Source organism: Phragmites australis, chromosome 21 (genome assembly GCF_958298935.1).
Source record: "Phragmites australis chromosome 21, lpPhrAust1.1, whole genome shotgun sequence".
Lineage (NCBI taxonomy): Eukaryota > Viridiplantae > Streptophyta > Magnoliopsida > Poales > Poaceae > Phragmites > Phragmites australis.
In genome coordinates, this window is record NC_084941.1 from 6,866,444 (window position 1) to 6,876,534 (window position 10,091).

At 44.6% G+C, this 10,091-nt stretch overlaps 2 pseudogenes; one reads left to right on the top strand and one right to left on the bottom strand.

Moving 5' to 3' along the window:
- Positions 1–303: 303 nt before the first annotated feature.
- LOC133903108 (long-chain-alcohol oxidase FAO1-like) lies at positions 304–1,901 on the top strand (annotated as a pseudogene).
- A 2,266-nt stretch (positions 1,902–4,167) lies between these two features.
- On the bottom strand, positions 4,168–9,709 carry LOC133903883 (probable phosphoribosylformylglycinamidine synthase, chloroplastic/mitochondrial; annotated as a pseudogene).
- Positions 9,710–10,091: the final 382 nt, after the last annotated feature.

Sequence of the window (10,091 nt, forward strand, 5' to 3'; positions counted from 1 at the left end):
TTTCGAACAGTAAGTCTGTCTGAATGGAGTTAGCCAAGAAGAAGCAGTATTTATGGAGTATTTTTACAGGCGGTCGACTTAAGAAATCGCCTGTGAAAATTACTTTTCATAGGCAGTCCTCGATCGCACAGAGCCGCAGCCACTTTCTCAAGCAGTTCTTCCTACGAACCGCCTGTAGAAATCAATTTTATGTGTCTCGAAAAATAGGTTTTGTAGCAGTGGGAAGCATCACCATCGCCGTCGCCCCCGCCGTGGCCTCTGGACAATGTCGTCGTGGAGACAAGGGCGCTGAACGACTCCACACTCCTCAGGTCACTCATGGACAAAGGGCTTGCGGTCAAACGCAGCGCGTCGAGCACGCACCACACGATTCAATGCGATGCATGCCGTCATCGTCGGTTCGGGCTGCGGCGGCGGCGTGGCCGCCGCGGTGCTCGCGTCCGCCGGGCACAAGGTCGTCGTCCTTGAGAAGGGAGACTACTTCACCGCCGCGGATTACAGCTCCGTCGAGGGGCCTTCCATGGAGCGTCTCTATGAGAAGGGAGGGATCTTCTGCTCGTCCAACGTGACCACCACCTTGTTCACGGGTGCAACGGTTGGCGGCGGCTCGGCGATAAGCTGGTCGGCCAGCATCCGCACGCCGGAGGACGTGACGCAGGAGTGGGCGCGCGAGCACGGGCTCCCGCTGTTCGCGAGCCCGAGTACGTGGAAGCCATGGACGCGGTGTGCGCCAGGCTCGCGGTAACGAGCGGGTGCAGGGAGGAGGGGTTCCAGAACAAGGTGCTGCGGCACGGCTGCGAGGCGCTCGGGCTACGTGCCGATGCAGTGCCACGAAACTCGTCGGAGGGCCATTTCTGCGGTAGCTGCCACCTCGGCTGTCCCACCGGCGACAAACGCGACACTGGCACGACGTGGCTCGTCGACGCTGTCGCGCGCGGCAAGGTCATACTGACCGGGTGCAAGGCCGAGCGTTCCATCCTCGAGCGCAACGCCGACAAGAACGGCCGGAGGAAGAAGTGTGTGGGCCTGGTGTCGACGTGCATGACCAATGGCGTCACCAAGAAGCTTCGCATAGAGGCCAAGGTTTCGATCTCGGCGTGCGGGGCGCTCATGACACCACCGCTGCTGCGCAACAGCGGGCTCAAGAACAGGCACATCGGCTGCAACCTTCACCTCCATCCGGTGTCCATGGCGTGGGGATACTTCCCGGGCAGTATGCCGGAGCCGCAGCTCGCCGGGAAGTGCTACGATGGCGGCATCATCACCAGCATGCATCGCGTCACCACCCGCGCCATCATCCTGACGCCGGCGTTGGGGCCAGGTTGCTTAGCTTCACTAATCCCCTGGGAGTCGGGCCGCGACATGAAGGACCGCATGCTCCAGTACGCGCGCACCGCGCACGTCTTCGCGCTGGTCCGCGACCGCGGCGCGGGGCACGTGGACGGCGAGGGCTGCGTGCGCTACGCCCCGAGCCGAGACGACGTCGACGAGCTCCGCAACGGCCTGCGCCAGGCGGTGCGCATCCTGGTGGCCGCTGGCGCGGCCGAGGTCGGCACGCACCGGCGCGACGGGTTCAGGCTGCGGTGCAGCGGCGTGGGCGACGACGACCTGGAGGCGTTCCTGAACGAGGTGGCCGTCGAGAAAGGCCCCATGCACCCGGGGCCGGACAAGTGGGCGCTCAATTGCTCAGCACACCAGATGGGCAGCTGCCGGATGGGCTCCACCGCCAAAGACGGTGCCGTCGACCACCGCGGCGAGAGCTGGGAGGCCGAGGGGCTGTACGTGTGCGATTGCAGCCCTGCTGCCCACGGCCGTGGGCGTGAACCACCATACAGTCCGTCACCTACTGTGTCTCCAAGAGCATCGCCGAGTCCTTGGCACATGCCAAGAAACAGTCGTAGCATGCTCAAAACTACCAGTGGCTTGTATTCGCACCATGGTTTTTCACAGTGTACATCTTTGGAAATAAGTTTGGATCTGGACGATTTACTCGGTTTTATTTGTTGCTGTGTCGTCGTTGTAATCGCAAAAATAAGAAGAAAAAGCATAATCGAAGGCCAATAGGTTCATGCTAAGTTCCCTGATGTCCTCGACGATCATAGAGATTTCTTGGTAGGTGTATGCATGATGATGGTTCATAGAACCACAGCGTACACTCTACTCTATACAGCTGTGGTTCCACAACCATCAATCGTACATACCATAATTTATCTACGAAAACTGTACCGTGCAGGAGTAGACTACAGAGTATGCGCTGTCAACTGGACGGACGCACATATGCTGTGCTGACTTAATAACGCAACCCAGTTTCAGCCCAAACTCCAAAAACGATTCTTACAAATTTGATTGAACTACGAATTGATGGGTACTGGCCATTGTAAACTAGGCGGATCAGCCTGGCTACGTAGCGTCCGTTTTTTTATAGAACATGATAAAAAAAAGACTAAAAAAAAATAGATTCACTAATTTTAGATATCTTAATATTTATTTATGAGTTTATCAATATTTAACAAATTCATTTAATTATAAGAAAAACAGTAGTACTTTCATACATACATATAATTTTAATATATAGACGATAGTAATACGAATCTAACAAAATTTGTTTATATTTTTTGAGTTTTCTATATTTTTCTTTACATTTTAGATTATTTCAGCCGATTTATCATAAAACTAATATTTATTTCGACATTTTTCTAGAATTTTCCAAAAATGAAAATTATGTTATACATATATGTATACATATACATACATGTATATATGTATAGGTATACATATCCATACGTGTATGCAGGACCTACGTGCACTCATGCAGAAAAATATTCATAAGGCACTCACGATGCCAAGAGGCAGAGAGAAGAGACCGTAAAAGTCAGAAAAGAAATAATAGAATCTCAGTGCACTGGAGGCGATGCAAAAGATTTGCCAAAATTATGCATGAGCCAAGAAGCACCATCCGCTCCAAACGATAAAAAAATCGCGTTACATGGGTAAACAAGCAAAAACTTGCCAGAAAACTGGTAATTACATTTTGTTGCCATGCGTATTATTATCCGCGGACAAATTGAAGAACGGCACCGGAGGGCGGAGGCACATCCTCGGTTCGGATAATAAGACGGAATTGATATTCCAACAAATGCTGACAATGGCACTGTCGGATAGGAAATACTACAATTTAGTAGCATGGTTCCAGCTCAACATCATGATTTACTGGAGAAAGGAAGAATCACAACATTCAAGTGTCATGTCCATATCATGGAGGAAGGATGAGCACAGAACCTTCCTAGGACAGGCGTGTTACTGTTCACACAAACAGTACCACGCGTTACTGTTCATGCGGTCCTGGGTTGACTTGTTCCTTAGAGATAAAATTAGATCGGTTTGAGTTGTTATCTATTTGCTTAGTTTTAGAGATAGATTTTTTAAAGGTCAAATTATCTCATCTATATAAAGATGGAAATTGTAATGGTTTTTATTAAGCAAGAAATATATCAAGGTTCCTACGAGGTTCTCATGTATCCCTGCCCTTGTGGTGCGGTCGTTGGGCATCGGCAATGGTCACGCCGCTTGGATTCAGGGCCATCTAAAGTATGCACATGACATCAAGTTATTCAGATAATTGCATACTTAGTTATAAGTTCCTCGATGATGAATTATTACCATACTCTCATTCTCTCGGATAAAGGATTCAGATCATCCATAGCACATCAGTTCTATAGCAGAAAGCTCCTCATGCTCCAAAGCATCATATGGGTTATCAATATGGTCCCTGCACGCTGCATAATAGGAACAGTCAGCAAAATGGACTTCATGAAAGTATTGCATGAATAAAAGAATGTGCATCACTCTCCCAACAAAATGCATATTTCCCCCCTTGGATTGTAGTGAGATGGGATGATAGAACAATGAAAAATTCTGGACATCTAATATTTGTCACCGCATCAGAATCACATGGTTCAAATGCAAGTGAAACTCAAACTATTTATAAACAAACGGGTGTGAGAGGCTTAGGAAGTAAGCAACATAATACACTGGGAATGCCATTTACAATGACTGGTTTGGAAATAGAGCAACAAATTGTTTTTAATAGCTTGCAGCTGGACAGAGGTCTAGTAGATGTAAAGCGAAAGGATAGAACATTTCAACTTACAAACCAGATTTACTTTTCTATGAACACCATTCTCGTGCATTCTGGAACATGCGCAACCAAGGACTGGGACCACTCTTTTCAACCTGCCATTCCTTGGGATACCATGGATATTGCCACATCATGAAGGAACGCTCCGGGTGTGGCATCATAGCAAGGTGCCTTCCATTAGGGGAGCAAAGGGCTGCAATACCAAGTGGAGAACCATTGGGGTTGAAGGGATAGACCTCTGTTACATTATTTGAATCATTGCAGTATCACAGAGGAGCCAGATTAGACTTAACAACACCAGACATAATGTTTTCATCCGGGAAGAATGCCCTCCCCTCACCATGAGCACTCCAAATGCCCAAAGTAGAGCCTTCCATCCCTTTGAACATAATAGCAGGGGAATACCTTATTGCCACACTGGTAAACCGGCACTCGAAACGTCCAGATTCATTGTGAATGAACCTTGGCTGGGACATGTCTCCACCCACACCAAGGGAACCTCCAACATCCAGGGTTCAAAAAACCGTCGGTAACCGCTAAAAATCGCGGTTACCGACCTTCCCGGTCCGGTCCGGTTTCAAAAACCGCTCGGTAACCGAAATTTGAATTCAAAAAATTCGAAAAAATAAAAACATTTAAAAAAAATTCAAAAAAATCTTTAAAAAAACTAGACATAATTCTAAGAACTTCTGTGAAAAAAAATTTCAAAAATAATGTCGTTTGCATCATATTCTATAGGGAGAAAGTTTGAAAAAAATGAAAAAAAATTGAAGCGTGCGGCTCAATTATTAACTCACGTTAAGGAAAAGTGTAACATGCAAACACATATTTTTCTTGTATAAAACATATTTTAAGAGAATCTTTAAAATTAATTTCACTTTATTTAGAGTTATATTAAATTCTCTATAATTTTTACAAAGTTCACAAGCATAAAGTGAATATGTTAAGAAACATCACTGTAATTAATTTTTTCATGTCTACTATTATTTTTTCTACGTAAATCATAATATAAATAAGCTAATGAAAGTGGTTTCACTAATTTTTAAGGTGTGATGGGTCAGTTATGAATTAATCTAGTCGCAACATATTTACACAATCATGCATGTTACAATAACTAATTCATGAGTTCATATATTTTTAAAAGATATAGGATCATGTAAGAAGACTAAAAAAATTAGTTTCATGATTTTTGGATTAGCAAAGAGTAAACTATGCATTTACCTTGGTTTAACAAATAAAATTTCTCACAGAAAATTTTGAACTTTTTTATGAGTATAAATACTTTTATCATGTAGATCATGTTACAAGGAAGCCAACAAAATTTGTTTCACTTGATTTGAAGCTCGGATGAATTAGTTATTGATTTTACAAGATTGAACCCTTTTTTAGGTTTTTTGTTGAACTGCGCTGAAATTCGATAAAACCGCTCGATAAATCGAGAAAACCGAGCGGTTACCGACCCAAACCGCTCGGTAACCGACCGAATAAAAAATGCGAGAAAATCGCTCGGTAACCGACCCAAACCGCTCGGTTACCGAGAGGGCAAAAACATGATTTTTTCGCAAAAATTTAAAATTTGCCAAATGAATTTTCTCCGAATTTTTTTGAATTTTTGACCGGTAACCGCGGTTATCGCGCATTTTTGGTTACCGCCGGAGCTCGGTAACCGAGCTCCTGTCGGTAAATGAAACCCTGCCAACATCTGGTCCTGGCACCCAACCAAGAAGCGCCATGAGTTGACAACCGTTGCAAACTCCAAGGCTGAACGTGTCTGGCCTATTGTAGAACTCCTAGAACTGTTGTACGAGGGGCTGGTTGAACCTGATAGATGCAGCCCAACCTTTTGCTGAATCTAAAACATCGGCATAGCTAAAACCACCAACAAATGCAATCCCACGGAACTCTGCAAGAGAAATCTTCTGAGTCAAGAGGTCCGACATTGTTATGTCCCATGGTTCAAAACCTGCAGCATGGAATGCAGCAGACATTTCCCTATCACTGTTGCTACCTTCTTCACGAATGATAGCAACCTTCGGTTTTGTTGCGGCCATCAATAGTTTATTGTCTGTGAATTTGGGAGTGAAAGACAACTGCCATGAAGGTGATGTTCGACTTTTTAAGCCTTCTTTCTCGAGCTTGACACAAGACTTCAGCCGCTGTAGCTCCTCAAGCTGGAAGCTTGTTTCCTCCCATAAATCTCTAAGATATGAAGTTTTTTCCTTCAGACACACCTCACCATCAACAAGAAGTTCTATTTCTGGTACCTCAGTTACTTTGCCAATTACATTAGCATAAACCCCTGCCACTTGAAGCTTTTGCTTTACAGCATCAAGGTCATTTGAGCTCACTTCAATAACAATACCAAGCTCCTCAGCGAAAAGTACTTGTAGTAGATTATAATCTTCCAAGTCTATGTTCAAATTAACACCACAGTTACCGGCAAATGCCATCTCAAGAACAGTAACAATGAGCCCACCATCACTTATGTCATGACCGGCAGAAATAAGGTGTTCACTGAGCAATTTCTGAACAGCATTAAAGACTTTTTTTCAAGTAAGAAACATCTTCAATGTCTGGGCAGTCATTTCCAATTTGGTCAAACGCTTGTGTGAGAGCAGAACAACCTAGTCGGCGCTTTCCTTTAGCCAGGTCAATGTGCAACAATACTCCATCTCCCCCAAGCTTCAAATCTGGAGTAACCGTCAAAGTTATATCAGGACATGTCACATAAGCACTGATGACGAGATTTCCAGGAGCCTTGACTACCTCGCCAGCACATTGAGCTGCCATAGAAAGACTATCTTTTCCTCCATCAATAGTAATACCAAGTTCAATCATGCAGTCAGCCAGTGCAACAGCAGCATCATACATATCTGCTCCCTCTCCATCAAGCTTCGCGGCATACATCCAATTACTGCTTGCTTTGACATCAGCAAGGGACGTAACTTTAGCCCAAACCAAATTGGTCAATGCCTCCCCAACAGCAAGTCTTGCCATGGCCTTGGGATTAAGTAAACCCTTTATTGGTTGTTCCCCAATGGAACAAGCACCACCAGTAAGGTCTGTGTATGTCTGTGCAATCACAGCCACATCAGCAAGTGGAAGTTGGAGAGGACCAACCGTCTGCTATTGTGCAACAAGGCCTGTCACACACCTGTCAACCTTTGTTGTCAAGAAACTCTTTGAGCATACGGAAGGGAGCTTCAACACTCGCTTAAGAACATCCATTAGTGTAACCTCAGGTGCAATGTCAAAGGGCTCACCCAATCGAGAAACTCGCTTGAATTCAAAGGTCTTCTGAGGCATATCTCCTAGAACCTTTTCAAGATCAAGATCCACAACAGGGGGTGGAGGAGGAAGTCCATTCAACTTGGCTTGCTCCACAGCAGCACTATCGATCAAAATAATTTTTCCACTACCATCAATTTCCCCAATGATAGCCATTGAAACTCTTTCCCTCTCACAAAGTGACTCCAACAATCTTCTGCTCTCAGGCTTCACCAATAATGCATCTTGTTCCTGATACTCAGCACCCCAGATCTCCAAGACAGACAATGTGTGATCACAACAACAATTGAGTGGATATCAATTTCAGCACCCTTTGGATAGATTATTTCTTTCACAACATTGCAATTTCCTCCGGCTCCCTGGTCATGAATGCTGATGATTGGGTTCTTCTCCCCCATTTCTGCACATACCCTGACAACACGATACAGCTTCTGTGCCATCTCAGCATCTCCACGCTGCACTACATTGAAATCAAGCTCTGCGTCATTTTGTCCACTAACCATACTTGAGGCAGCACCACCACCCATGCCAATTCTGTAGGCTGGTCCACCAATCTTGACAACTAGCATTCCAATTTCTGGGTCCCCCTTTGAAATGTGTTCTTGTTCAATCTGCCCAATTGCTCCACTGAACACTATTGGCTTCAGCCATTCACGACGCTCACCATTTGGCAACCTTGTACCAAAATTTCTTGTAAATCCCTGAATTAGAGGTTCACCAAACTTGTTCCCGTAGTCAGAAGCACCATCACTAGCATCAATAAGAATCTGCAAAGGAGAAGCTAAGTTTGATGGGTATGAAAAAGATGGATCCTCCCAGGGTGCGTATGACTCCTCAATTCGAAGAATACCAACACAATAACTAGCAGTGGAAGCAACAACAAAAGAACCCCTTCCAGTGGCATGCGTGTCCCTTATACGACCACCAGCACCTGTCTCGGCTCCTGGACAAGGTGCCACAGCACATGGAAAATTATGTGTTTCTGCTGTGAATAAAATGTCAAGCTCACGCATCATAAGGGATAATGGTGAAGTGCAACCCGGAAGTGCTGGACGTAGCTGATTTACTTGATATCCTTTTATTGCACTTGAGTTATCCTTAAATCCAATGACTGAGTTATTGGGGTTTGCCTTCAAGGGGCTCTTCACTAACTGAAACAAAGTTCTAGCCCTGGTCTCTCCATCTATCACCAGTTTACCGTTGAAAAACCAGTGTCTACTGTGCTCACTATTGGATTGTGCTATATCAAAAAGTTCCACAGTAGTAGGATTGCATTTGATGTCATCTCTGAACAGGTGGGTGTAGTATTTTATATCTTGTTCATCAAAAGCAAGCCCCATTTTAACATTTATTTCTTCCGATGCTTCCCTCCCCTTTTCAATGACTGGTATGACTTTGACAGGTTCCGGAACTATATCTGCCTGAAATGATGTGAGCTTGCTAGGATAAACACACTCTGTCATTCTGTCATGAATCAAAGCAGCAAAGCTGTTGAGTTGGCTTTCATCAAGTGGAGCACTACCAGGCTGAAGGCACAATAGATATCTTCTAGACCTCTCCAAGCGGATTACTTCCGTTAGTGATAGAGCTTTACAAATTGAGACAGCATTGGTCGAGAAAGCTGTTGAAAATGTCATCCGGGGACCAACCTCAACAATAACATAATAAGGACTGCTAGATATTTCCTCCTCCAGAAAGCTACATGTTTGCAAGTTATCAGGTTCATAAGTTTCTGCTAGGAGCCACTGAAGTGTGGCAAGCTTCTCAAAAGTTAGCGATTTCTCCAATTCAACATTGAAGCATTGCTCAGTTTTTATGTCAATAATATTACAAGCAACCTTTGCCTATGCTTTCCTGAGTAGCTCCTCAGACTCACTCTCTTGAAGAAATGGTTTACGGTAAAAGTGAATGATACTTGAGCTTAATTCCACCTCACTAACAGATTCCTCAACCGATGGGCTATTAATACCCCTAGATACTGCAGCACTGGGAGCAGGCAGTGGTCGGATATTTGGAACATTAACCCTTTGAGTAGGTAACCTGCAAAGATGCCGTAGGTCTAAGCAATGCCGGGTCATCCGTGACCTTCTGTTTCTTGCAGGGATGAAACCAGATCTTTGCTTCACCTAATCATAGAACAAATGTATGCACACCATAAGTAGTGATTACAGAAAAGAGAAGGACATTAGTGAAACTCACATGGTGGTTGGTGCATACCAGATTACTAGGAAAGCATTGAAGATGTAGCATACTGCTTCCCATCATTTCCCCAGGAGACACCATATTCCAGGTACGCCTCAGATAGTTAAATAATCTGCAAAGTATGGAATAGGAATTCAGGCACTGAGCCACTGACAATAGCTCAAGTTTATTTTACAAGGTACTGAAAGTGTATGCATGGACACACAGATTGACCATAAAAAGGGAAGGGAAGAAATGTCAAATGAACAAATAGATCTCTTTTAGTTTCTATCATCTGTAACTGGTGATCTTAGGAATTTATTTCATTTTAACTGTGTAAGCTCAAAGACTAGCATGCAGCCATACACAAGGAAAGACCAAGATCCTTACATATGGACAACAACTCTTACAAGTGTTTGGCGAATTTGATCAGTACTATGGCCAACATACAAAGCATGCTCCGGATCTCCAACTAGAATATTGT